Here is a 13,348-nt window from a genome sequence, read left to right on the forward strand (position 1 = left end):
GCTCCTCCTCCCTCGCCCCCGAAGAGGCGAGCGCTCAGCGGGAGCCGCCCGGAGAGCGAGAAGGAGCCGCGGCCGCTCGGTGAGTGCCGCCCGTCGCCCAAGTCGTGCGCTCGGGGGCACCGGGAGCCTCAGCCGCCTCCCCTGCGGCGGGGAGAGCCCCGCCGCCCGCAGCGCCCCGTGCCGGGCAGTCCCTGCCCCGCCGCGCCCGTGGGAGATGGAAGGTGTGGGAAGAAGATCGGCGATGGGGTGCGGAAGGGCTGGAGAGGCGGCGGGCCCCGGCGGGGCGGCGGCCAGCGGAGCCGCGTCCCGCCGGACGCCGCTGCCAACTTTCTGGGAGTTCGGCGGCGCGTGTGACGGGAGGGCTCCCGCTCCGTGCCGGCTTCACCTCCTCCCTCTCCCCGCTGCCCTCCGGCGCCGCCGCCCTGCCCTCCCTCCCTCTCTCCCTGCTTGCTTCCCCCCGGGCCGCCCGCCGCTCCCGCCGGCGTGAGGCGGCCGCGGCCGCGGAGGGGGCTGAGGGAGAGGGAGGGGGGGCAAGGGCCGGGGCCGCTCCGGGACGGGGGGGGACGGGGACGACACGGTCACACTCGGGCGTCCCTGTCACTTTGGCTCCGCGTCGCCTTCTCCGCTGTTTCCCCCACAAATAAAACTCACCCCGGGCTGGTGTTCCACAGCTCACCCCCCCACCCCCCTGCCCAGCCCTGTGTGACTGATCTCCTGATCTCCCCACGGTTCTGCGAAAAAAGTCGTGTTAATTCACCGGCTGCAGCTGGCAGCCTGTTTGCTACAGTCACGCACAGGGGTGGAGGAGAAGCCTGCGGAGTGAGTCATGGCTGTAAGAGGCCCTCCGGTTGTTTATGGCAAAAACAGGGGGTGGCTCATTCAACATGTGGGAAATACGGGGAGAGTTGCCTCGATCCTACAGGGACAAGGCAGTGGTACCTGTATCTAGCACCCCCTTCCCCAACTTGCTGTCGAGCTGCCTGAAAAAGGAGGTGGGGAGGTTCCTTTTCCTCTCACAAGGAGGGCTTGTGGTCAGACTGTCATAGCTAGCTGCAGGAGTTTTGCATTTGTCAGCAGTTCCATTATAAGTGTACTTTTTATGTAGTTTGCAACATGGCTATAAATATATGCCCAGGGTTRAAATTTGGTTGATGGCCTCTTCTCCATCTATGCAACTTTTGAAATGATCCTGTTTAGATGCTAAGTGGAAATGCATGGAAAATACTGGCTTTTTATGTTTCTTTCAACTTTAAAGTTTAGTTGCTTACACACATGGACACATTTACATCTCTTAGTAAAAAAAAAAAAAAAATTCCTTCCTCCCCGAGTTTGTTAAATTGGGGAAGAGTTGAAAGGCTTGGCCTCTGTAGGCATTGGTTATTATTATTATTATTTAGTGTAGCAGAGACTCTGAAAACTCTTACAAGGTCCCTGCTACCTCGCGTGAAGGCACCCACCTGTAGAAGGGACTTGGGACACCGTGTGTCCACATTTCTCTGACTACCCAGTGCTAGAGCAGTTCCAGTGCCTCAGCACCGTGAACAAGAAGCTGGTGTTAAAATCAAGCTAGAATACATTAACTTCGCTCAGCGGGATTGAGGTTGGGTTTTTTTTGGTTTTGTTTGTTTGTTTGTTTTTTGTTTGTTGGGTTTKGTTTGGTTTTTTACTCACCGTGTCCGTTCAATTGCTACTTCTGAGACAGGGAACAAGCCCGGTATTTAGGAGCTTTCGTTTTTGTATACCTCTGTGTATGCACTTATCTGGATCCCGTGAAACATGCCTGCCACCCAGTGGATGTCGCTGATCTCTGTATATTCTATACGTTTACCACCTCTCCCCTGTGCCCAACCCTATCCCGTCGGTAAGTTTGCAAAGCCATGTGCTCAGGGTGCCAGACTCATCTGTGTGCCTGAGGCATGTGCCCTAGGATAGTGTCAGTCATGACAGCATGTGCCACCGTCCTTCCCGGCCAGCTTGGAATCAGAGGTGCGTCCCCCAAGGTGTGGCAGCTCTCTGGGCAGCAATGGGAAGGGGTAACAGGAATGAGGCAAACAATTGTTTGCAGAGGGAGAGGCAGCTTCATGGCTGAGACAACTGGAGAATTGGATTTTGAAGCCCTTGCCTTTGCTGTTAGTTTCCACATAAACATAAAGGTTTTTGCCCGTGGTCTGTTGGGTTTTCTGGGAGCCTGGCCTGAATTGCTGGGATCTGCTTCACAGTTATGCTGAACTTAACCATCTGGAGCATGAGTGTCTGTTTGCTCGCTATGTACAGAAGATGTTTTGCAGGTTTAAGCATGTTAGAAATACAAGCCTCGAGTATCAGAATTGCTCACTCAGAGGCCATAACTTTTTGCTTTAATCTATCTTAGTTTCCAATATTAAAAAAAATGTGGATAAAAGTATTCTTTATATTAGAGATTACTGTAGTGATGATAACCATAAAAGAACCTGAGAGAAAAGAAATAATTTCCTCTGTGATTTGAAAGTGTGCGGTGATCCTCTAGAGAACAAAGGCAAAAAGAGGAGTTTGTGTGTTAATTATAGCAAAGCTTCAGTGGGAAAAAAAATGTGACCAGGTCAGTTGCAAGTACAGATTGATCTAATTAGAGATTGATGCATATTAGCACTAGGAGACATTTTTAGTTACTGTAGACTACTTAGTTCTAATAATTCCTAAATTCTGCTCTGCTTATCATGTTTTCAATACTGCATTTTGTGAGTAATTTCCTAGGTTTTCTTTCTATAAGAAAAAGTGCCAAAAAGCAGATAGGCAGACCAAGGGTAGCGTATGTGTGTCACCATCCTTCATCAGTTGGGTTCCTGATGTAACATCTGGGACTCTGCTGTCTGTTGAGGGTCACCAGTGGTGGTAGGTCATGGCTGTGATCTGTGCTGCTGTACTTGCTCATATTCTGAGTACCTGATGCTGTTGTGGCCTCTGCCAGGCCTGATGCAGAAAGCCTGGAGCTTCCTGTAATTCCCTGGCGTGGAACATTTGGTCATTTGAGCTGCTGCAGCCCTATCCTGCCTGCACCAGCCCTGGAGGAGAAGTCACTTATTGCTGTGGGGAGGCCTGTGTTGTCTGGTCACCCTGAGGAGTTGAGGAGAAGGTGCATGTGGCTAGCAAACACCTGCTGAAAATGCACACAGTGTAATTTGATTTTGGACATTTGACCAAATGCAGGTGGACTTTTTGTGGGGGCAGCAAAAGGGAGATCTCCAGTATATGGGCTCCACCCCTCATGTCAGATTTCATATCTTCACAGGGAAATGGAAGGGCCTTATAGCCTTTCAGGTTTGCCAGATACCTATTGCCATTGGGAGACAGCATTTTCCCTGGTTTTGTTCTGAAAACAGCTCAAGTATTTTGGCTGAGTTCTTCTAATCACAATCTGCCTCTTTCTGCACCCCCCACTCGGAGGTAACTTCTACAGCACATGAAATAGAATTTAGCCTGAGGCAGACATTCAGCTTGGAAAATTTCAACCCAAACAGTCAAAGTCTGGCCAAGTTACAAGCAGCTGGAAGCAGCATTTTGCATTGGAAGTGTTCAGCAGCTGCCTAATAGGCAGTGCTACAAGCTTCATCAGTTCTGTGTATATGTTTATGCACATGGAAATATGCTGCTGAATTACATTGTTATTTGATTGGTTACCTGGTCTACTAACTGGCAGCCACTTGATTCTGATTTTTTTTTTCACTAGAGAACAAAACCTAAACATCTTTGGTTAACGCTATAAATGATTTTCCTTACGTTATCCATTATTGTTTTCTTGGCTGAAAAATTGAAAACTTTAAAATGGAGCCTCTGAAATAAATGACAAGCCAGGGCATACTTCTTCTGAATCTTTCAGAATGACTTAACAATTGCTAAAGACCAGCTTACTGTAGAACTAAAGCAAATTGCTTCCCAGCGTTTTGAATTGTAAAAACCTCACATCTCCCAGATTCCTAAGCTATTCATCAACTGCTCTATTGTAGCAGACTCACCCTATATTGTGTCCCTGATATATCTATTAAGTCTGCAGTGAAGTGTGAGTTTAAAACAATTGTGCCATGGAGTCACTGTGGAATAAATACCACAAACATTGGCAAAGTTGCTTCATAAATCTTTCTTAGTTTAGAGAGGAACTTAGGCGTGCCTTTCTTCTATTGGAGTGCAGCTGTTTCTTGTGAGGTTCCCCGGGGGCTGGATCTTGGTGTAAGGCTGGTTAATATCAATATATTCACAGCTTTTGTGATGATACTGCATCATTACCATTATATTACATGCCGGTTTCTCCATGTGTGGAACAAGTTACTAGTACACCATGCTCCAAATAATGTTTTTAGATGATCAGCATCCATCAGAAGGCATTTTTCATGCAGCTACATATGAAGGAACCAGGATTGCAGTTACACCAGCAGGTAATATATTGAAAAAAGGCTTAAGAATTTGTGCAGAGAATCATCTCAATGGGAGTTTTCATTGCAATGCTGCAACTGATGTGTGGTCATTGGCTGTGTAGCAATATAAATATTGGAAAGTATGTGGCATTAGTAAGATCACAGGAAGTCCATGTCTGGTTTTGCTGCTCACACGTGGGGAAGGATGTGAAATATTGATAAGAGCACAGTGATGAAGTGATCCAGGGTTTGCAGGCCAGGTGTCACAATTGCAGATTGTACATCTGAGAGGAAATTATGCTGGTACATATCATACACATGTGTAAGGAAGTACCTGATATTTGCTTGACCATCCAGTGTCTGAGAAGTGAAGTTTGGTATGTTGCACCTTGAAATATCAACTAGCAATGAGGGCAATAAAACACTGCAGTGGATTTGCCGTTGCTGGGAGTGTTTAAAGTGGGATGGGTTTTTTTCTCAAAGATGTGCTTTCACTTGTTTTAGTGGAGGATGTTGCCAGTGTATGCAGAAAGGGGAAGGACTGTACTCCATTTACTGGCATTTTTCCCTAGATTGAAAAAACAAGATTGCTTGCAGTGCTTTCCATGTATTGTAGCACATGTTGCTACCTTGACAAGAGTACAATAAAATGCCATACTTCAGAACTTGGCTGGTTTTCTCTTGGGTCAAGAGGACCATTTCTTCTTGGTGCCTAATTTGACTCCTGGGATTGTGATTAATTACTGTGTTCTTTCCTCTAGAATGTCAGCATCTGGTGGCAGCTGGTGACAGGATATCGGGTCCTCATTTTACAGAGTCCCCTCCTATTTCCAGGTTGGTGTATCATTTTTCTTTGTTCATGATACTGTCACTTATATTCAGAGATGGAAGAATTTTTCCTGCCTTTAGATAGGCAAGGACATTGCTCACTGTTCAGAAGAAGTCAGCTGTTCAGTGCTCTCCCCTTAGCCGTCTCTCTGTACTTCGGGCATTCCTCTCCTGCAGCCACATCTGCTGCAAGCAGACTGAGGCAGGGAATGTGCACATGGCCTGGCAGCAGAGCACTCCTGGCAGTCACTAAAATAACAGAGGTTATGTCAGTGAAAAAATTTTGTAACCTGAAACATGACTGACTGCCTGAATCAAGTTGAAGCATTACCTGCAATGCTCCTTTTCAGGCAGCTTCACAATAAGCCTGAAGGTTTAATTTGGCCTGGGAATTGAACTTGAGCCTAGAAAGCTATGAGATGATGCTTTATAATTCCATAGTCCATTCTTTTTGATATGACACATTTTTTCCTCTGGCAGCTCTACTAGAACAAATATACTCTAGAGTGTTGAACTATTTCTTTCTGTAAAAAACTTACTTTATTGCATGTACTCTAGCATATATGGTATCAAAAGTTTGATGTTCAATCTCTCACACAGTGGTTTTGGTTAGAGTTTTTCATTCAAGCTTTAAGATATCCAATGAATGTTTTAAGGTAATAAAACATTTTCTGTATAGGATGAGTTTACTGGAAGTTTTCTTGTTGAGAACAATTGAAGCTTGAGGGAGACGAAGTTCTTGGAAGTCACTATTTTCAGAGTTGAAAGCATATATATGTAAGTGTTTCCACTGATTTGGAAATACCCAAGCACTCTTCCAAAATGTGATTATTAAATACACTTTCCTCATCTGCCCTATTGAGATGTTAATATTTGAGAAAATAGTGACAGTACCGCCTTCTGGGATTTGGTCTGTAAGCCTGTTACTATGTTCATTGCAGTTAATAATAATGCACTATTGATTTTCTTGGACATACAGGATCCAACTTAATAACAAAAGTACAAATCAGATTGGATGTTTTCAGTTTTAAAGAGCTCTAGTTAGGCTTTTAAAGAAATTTCTTCTCAGAACATGGCAGAATCAGAGAATTAACAATAAATTTGCAATTATTTTTTGATGTTCCGGTACTTCGATTAAAACTTGGGTTAATATGAGATGATAATGAGTATTGTCACATTATGTCTGTTTAGAAAGTGCACTCCTGGGTATAGTTTGTGACTTTGTGACATCTGACTGTATTTGTTATACTTGGTGAGTTTCATTTCCTTCCTGGTTGTAAGGTGAAACAATGTTTGAGGCTGAGATTAAATTTGTCAGAATTGTTAATTGTTAATCTCAGGGCATATCAAATTTGAACATGATAGTGTTTAATAGATTTTACTATTTTACTTAACAGCACAAATTTGTGTGTGTAAGATAATTATGCACCCAGACAACTAAGTTAACAAATACTAGAAACAGCAGTAAGACTTTCTTATTTGTCAGGTTTGATTTTCCCTCTCACAACTACCAAGTGTGACTATGATCAGAATAGTCAAGAGTTAGGTGTTTTTATTGAATTAATCACTCTGTACCTGCTGTGCAGTCTTCCCATTTGGTCCCTAATCCAGCACACCCGTGGCCAGTGATGATACAATTTTGCCCTCTCTACAGAATTATTCTTCTTTCTTTTATTTGTATGGGAGTACAGTAATTTTTTTTTCTTGTTAAAGCCTACTACTAAAACCCATTTACGTACTCTAGGCAGTGGATACCCTGGTCTTTTTTCTCTATGAATACAATAGTTACATTAAGAAGTTACATTGTCTGGAATTTCTGGTGATGCAGGCATCAACAAAATGAAGTGTTTCAGCTTGCTTGACCTTGTTCTGTGACTCACTTGCGTCTCATATATTCAGGTAGGAAGCCAAACACTCTCCAGATCCTGGTAGAAGGTTGCTCACACGGTATCTGCTGCTGCAGCTTCTGTTTCAGCATCTGCTGCTGCCCAGAGAGGCATTGCTGCTGTGCCTTTTCCAGCAGGTTGCATATTACCCTGTGTTGGATGATTCTGGGGTGTCTGGGCTCCTTGGGGAGAGGGTAATCAGCTGGTGATGGAGCAGTGGAACTGTTGGTAGAAAAGCTGTAGGATTCTGCAATTTGCTGCAGACCTTCAAAGACCCTTTTAGGCAAAGGGTACTGAACAGCATTCTAGTATCTGTTCTCTGTTCTTTCATTCTGCTGAAAGGGGAAGTTCAAGGAGAAATTGCAAGGTCTGTTGTTTTTAAGGTCCACCGTTGATCAGGAGAATTACAGCAGATATGTTTGTTTTAAGGGAAGCTGAGAGTGGACTTTGTCACCAGTTTATTGAAGAGGTGACGAGGTTGTGCCATCCTGTGTCATGGGACTTGGCGTTTTCTAAGATTAATGACAAGGGAAGTGGTATTGTGGGTAAGAGGAGAGCAAGACCAGTCAGAAAAAGGATGGTGACAGTGTACATGTACTGCCATAGGAGCACTGACTGATCCTACTTTGTCATTGTTGAATCCAACATCCAGTTGCGTTGTGATAATAATGTCTTGTCTAACAAACAGTGAATCTCTAGAGCACAGTCCATAGCTGTGATGTCTGTTTGTTTTCTCCATCAGTCACCCTCCCCACCCCAGCTGCTTGTCACTCATCTTCTGCTTGCATTTACTGTCCCTGACCTGCCAGCTGAACACAGGAATCCTTCTCTTTCTTCCAAAAGTGTTTTGCTTGACATAACCTGGTTTAAATAGTAGATTTATTTCAATCAAAATGGACTGGGGAGCTTAGGTGGCAAAGCTGAGGCAGGTTCTGGTAACTGTGCTGAGAAACTGCTGGGGGAAGGGTTAAGGAAATTAGCGGTGTGTTAGTGGAGATACTGGAAATGAGATGTTTCTGCAGTATATAGAATGGTTAACTTTTCTCCAGCGTTGTGCTGGCAGACCTGTGTCAGCATTTTACTTTTATATTTCCCTGAGGTAGAGGGGAATTATACCCACATGTAGTTTTGTGCAGAGAACAGATCCCCCAGCAGCTGCTAACCTCCAGTGAGGTAGAGCAGAACTCTTTTCTTTTGTATTTGGATTTTCATGTGCTCTGTGCAGCTGTCTTTCACTGGATGCCTTTTCAAGTGAAACCTTCATCTTAAGCCACCCAAAACAAAACTTTAGGGTATTTTTTCTTGTTTTCTTAGTTAGCCTAATATTGTTGGTTAACAGATTTGATCTTTAGGGTTTGTAAAAATATGAYTATGAATTTTTTTAATTCACTTTTCAAATGTTAATATTACCATGTAGTAAAACTCGACAACCATTACAAGTGTAATATTTCCATGAATGAATGAACTAGTTTCTGACCATAAATATACTACAAGGATGATGGTGAGAGACAGAAATACACTTTTATATTCTTTGCAAATGATTATTTGTGAAAATTTTCCAGGACGCATCTATTGATGTTAAATTGTTTTCATGTCGTTAAGTTTACTGCTATACTTTTATCATTATTGTACTCTTTTGGGAGGGGGCAATTTCATCATTGCATACCTCATTTGAGGTGAACTATTGCATGTGCTATATCTAAAGTGTGCTGTAGCTGCTTGCTTTGGCTCTAGATGTACGTTTTGGGGCAGTCTAAAGCACAGGTCAGATAGAACAGATTTTCAATGCAGCACGTTTTCAAGATGTTGGCATAAAAGTTTCACGTGTGTTTCCTGTGAGAAAACCATTATGTTAACCTTTGTAGATACTGTGTTTTGTCCCTCTGAGATAAATCTGCATCAGAGATGGGGGTTTGTAGTCTCTGTTTTATTGTTGCTGTGTGGCTAGCACCTGAAAGGAAAAGTCATACATGAGACTGTTACTGTACAAACCCTCTCACTGTGTTTACCAGGTAGGTGAGTTTTTTTCTTCTTTTCCCAAGTCTGTACATATTAGTCACAGAGAACTATTAATTTCAGTTTTTTCTGAAAGAAAAGAAAAATTATAGAGAAAATTGCCTTTCCTGTGGAGAATTACTGCAAAACACTGTGTACTCATGTACTTTAAGACTCAGACTAGATTTTGGGTCTTACGTCTGCCTCAAAACCTATCAAGAAGTTTTCTTATTTTTTTGAATTCTGTAATTTTCTAGGTCTCGTGCATTCACACTTCCCTTGTTTCAAATTGACATCAAGATATGTAATAACATTAAATATAGTTAGACACTGTGTAGTTGGTTGGGGTTTCTGGTTTATGATGCCATAGACAAGCATATCAACTCTCTCCTTCTTTTTTGGAATTGGATCATGTATGTTCAGATACAGTTTTCCATTCTGTATATGTTATTATCAGACTGAGAAGTAGTCTTGCTATAGGTGTTTCAGTAGGCAGGGGTATTTGTGCAGGTGGGGTTTAAGGATGAAAATGCATAGTTGTGGTCCTTTTGCATGGCACTGTAATCATGTTTGTAGGATGACTGCTTTTTAGCAGAGAAACCTATCCTAAATAGGAAGTATTATGGAAACCACTGAATTTGGATACTGTGTTAAAGAAACTGGAGGACAGATATGAGAAGGTGGCATTATGAACACTGTCACTCGTACTTTGTTGTTTGTGTGCTCCCTCTTTCTTACCTAGTTACATTTTGAAATTATGGCTTTCAGTTTGTTAATGAACTAGAGACAAGTAGAAAAAAAAATTCTGAAGGTTTTCGTTTTGATTTTTTTTTTCACTGTTCTGGGGAAATACCCCTTTTCTGGGTTTCATCTGCCAGAAGAATATTACCTACCATCTCCAGATAAGCAAGGAGGAAATGACAATTGTATGTGGATTCTGACTGGAACATGATCAGAGCTTGAGTGGCTTAAAACCACGTCTCCATGTTTTTGCTCTGGAGAGCCACCACAATCAAATTTTCCTGTCATGTTATAAAATGTATCATGAATGTTCATTTATATGCCTGAAGAATAGGGAATAGAGCTGGGAATGATATAAAATAAGTTAAAACAAATTAGAAAGGGAAGGAAGTAGAAAAAGGCAATCCAAACTAGCTTTCTCCTTCTGACTGTAAGGATATGAGCCAGGGAAATAAGACGCAGAAGAAATTGAGTAGTCCCACTGGTAAAATAGTGATTATTTAAACTCCTGTTGAATAACTGGGAACTAGATCAGTGCTTGCAAAACGATGTTGAGTTTAATTCATTCCCCATAGCGAGAAATTTACATCCCTCTCATTTAGCTTAGAGTGTGTATATTTGTTTACTGAAGGGGTTTTTTTTGTGTCCTTTTTTTAAGAACAAAGTGTTACCTTCTGCCAAATGTGAGAAAAATGGTCTCAAATCTGAATGCTGCTACCAAATAACATTGAAGACCAGTCACCTGCAATTACATTTTGATTTTCTTTCCCCTTGTCTCCTGAACATTGTGTTAGTGTGATGTAGTTTGAAGGAGATTAAGAACATGAAGTGTGGACAAGTAGTTTTTTCACCTAATTAATGATCAGATTTTCTAAGGGAATGGTAGCCATCAGTGAAGCACCAGAGCTTTCCCAGATGGCTAAGACAAAGCATTCAAGATCTTCCAATTCCTTTTAGACAGTCTGGACTTACTTTTCTGTGCTTTACAAATGAGGAGGAAGGTACAGAAAGCCCTGAGCAAATCTGTGGGGAGTCAGGTGTGGTTGTTGGCTTGGGTTTGGTGCCACTATGTGGAAAGTAATGGGGAAAGTGAAGCAATAAGGCTCCATTAGGGATGCGCAGAAAAAGAGTATATGAATTAGCAGCCTGCCACCAGCTCTGTTTTATCTCAGTAGTGATGTTTGCTCTTTTTTTTTCCCCAGGGATTTCAACTCTTTGTACTTTAGGTGTTTAATAAAAGGGAAAATAAAGGGAGCTGTCTTTTTGGGTCTTTGCTTGCACAGCTAGCAGAAGCATATTTCTGCTCTGCTCAGAGTCAGAGAGATGATGTGGATGAACAGGTGTTCAAAGTCAGGTTGGGTGGGGCTTTGAGAAACCTGATCTAGTGCATGTCCCTCCCCATGGTGAAGAGGGTCGACTAGCTGATCTTTTGAAGGTTCTTTCCTTCAAAACTCAAACTATTTTATGATTCTGTGATGTCGATGACATGTCAGAGATGAGCTTTGTTACAAAACAAAATGATCGTAGCGCTGTGGAGAAGGACTTGGGGGTTCTTGTGGATGGAAAGCTGGACATGAGAAGGCTCCAAGGAGACCTTATCGTGGCTTACAGTCGGTAGGGAGAGGATCTTTTTATGCTCTCAGATAGTGACAAGAGGCAATGGATTTAAACTGAAAATGCCCCCAAACAACTACTAAATGGGTATATGCTATTTTCCCATTCCTCTGTTTTGTTTTGTCTATGTAGATTACCAGCTTTTTGCTGCATTAACTCTGACCTGCAGATCCCCGGATCAGATCTTCAGCTTGTTCCTTTCTGCCTATAAGCACAAATTGTTCCCTGGGCATTGTACCTGTTGATTTGTACCCAAAGCAGGGTGCTCTCTCCTCCATTTTCTCCCTATATGGTATCCAGCTGCCATTTCACCACAAAACTGCCAATCTTTATTTTCTGATGATGCAGGAGCATTTTTCCTGTTTGCTGTGTGGCGAATTTTCCAATGTATGGTGTAATTTTGTTCCATAAATCTTGTACCTCCAGGTCTGACTTCTGCCGGAATGGTTCACAAATAATATACTTGGGTAGCTTTGAAAACATTCACTGGATAATGTCATACATTTGACTAGAAAGGGGAAATGTAGTTTAATTTAGTATATTAAGAAAAATGTGTATATTTTCAGAAAGTAGAAATAATGTACCTAACACCGTTACGATCACCTGGAAGCACAATCCTTAGGTAGATTATTTTGGAACTTCTGGGGAAGCAGCAGCCTGCTGCATGCAATTAAGGATTAGGAATGAAAGAATTAAGGGGTGCTTGTTTAGGGTAGGGAGTTAGTTTTCTTGTAAAACAGAGTAGSAGGGAGTAAGCTGCTCCGAGCTTATGCAAAGCAGCAAGGGATCATATCATAAAAACAACGGGCCTGAGGATGGGGGCAATTTGTGAAAACAAACTCAAAAAAAGTAATTTGCYGTACTCTTTCTCCTTCCTCAGTGAGATCATTGACCACTGTCTTAGAAAATTTGTTTTAATTATTGTTATTCTGAATATTAAAATCATGTTAGTTTGATGTTGCTGTTCAATTACACACACAGGAAGATTTCTGTGGTCTCAGTCATAAGTAGTACATTTTTGTCTGTTAGGCAAAGCTGGAAAATATTTCTAATGAGTCTTGCTAAAACTGGTTAGCATTAAAAGGAAAAGTTCAATAAATAAAATCAGTTACAGAGAAGCAGTGGATGGAATACTGAATTTAGGCTACCATCCTAGAATGTGAGCACTCCCTCAAATGAGGTATCTGTTCCTTGATGGTGAAGGGAGTTGAAATCATTCAGTTCTAGTGGGGTGTTTTTCAGAGTACACATATCTTTAAAGCTGATACAGGACAAAACGGGTTATAAGGTTGAACATATATACTGAAATGCTGAAGAGACAATATTAGACTGAAATAATAAACATGAATATACATACATTACTTTGAATGTAGCATTGAGAATCCTAAATCTTTGATGGGTTATTTGGGGAGAATACTGAGCTGCATTAACAACAGAATAACCTCTGTTAGTAGAAGGTAGGAGGAAAGTCACAAGTGAAACCGTGCCTCCCATAAGGTCTTCTTGTTCTCTTAGCCTCTGGTTCCCAATTTTTATTTCAGGGCTCCTTAGACCACAGAACCAAGAAAGATGATTCCTGGGAGGCTTTTGGAAAATGCATCCCGGTAGCAACAATTCTCTCTGGAACTGAACCTCCATGCCTGTTTAGGATATGTCCAACTGCTATATCTTGCTTTTATGGGCAAGTGACAATAGCAGAGGTGATGGTTTCTTGGAGTGATCTATAGGATCTCAATCCTATAGGACTTGCTGGTAGAACTGCTTGCCTGGCCAAAGATGAGCATAGAGATGGAAGCTGTTATTTGTGTGACTTGAAATGTAGCTGACAGATAAACGTTGGCCTTCCAGCAGCCAGTTACCCTTCCTGGCAGTGTTGAGCCCCTCGACACCCCTCCT

General features: G+C 42.3%; 1 protein-coding gene across 3 annotated transcripts in view; it reads left to right on the plus strand.

Moving 5' to 3' along the window:
• Positions 1–13: 13 nt before the first annotated feature.
• Positions 14–13,348, plus strand: part of ELF1 (E74 like ETS transcription factor 1) — an 86,328-nt gene continuing 72,993 nt past the window's right edge. For 2 of the 3 annotated variants that reach the window (XM_057366327.1, XM_057366331.1), the window contains exons 1-2: positions 19–79; positions 5,150–5,222. The gene's annotated coding sequence lies outside the window, so the exon portion shown is untranslated. Of the gene's footprint in view, positions 80–5,149; positions 5,223–13,348 lie in introns of all 3 variants that reach the window. The other variant, XM_057366330.1, reaches the window with a different exon arrangement.

The sequence above is a fragment of the Malurus melanocephalus genome, unplaced genomic scaffold, assembly GCF_030028575.1.
Source record: "Malurus melanocephalus ecotype Western Australia unplaced genomic scaffold, MMel_1.1 scaffold_63, whole genome shotgun sequence".
NCBI classification, from domain to species: Eukaryota; Metazoa; Chordata; class Aves; order Passeriformes; family Maluridae; genus Malurus; species Malurus melanocephalus.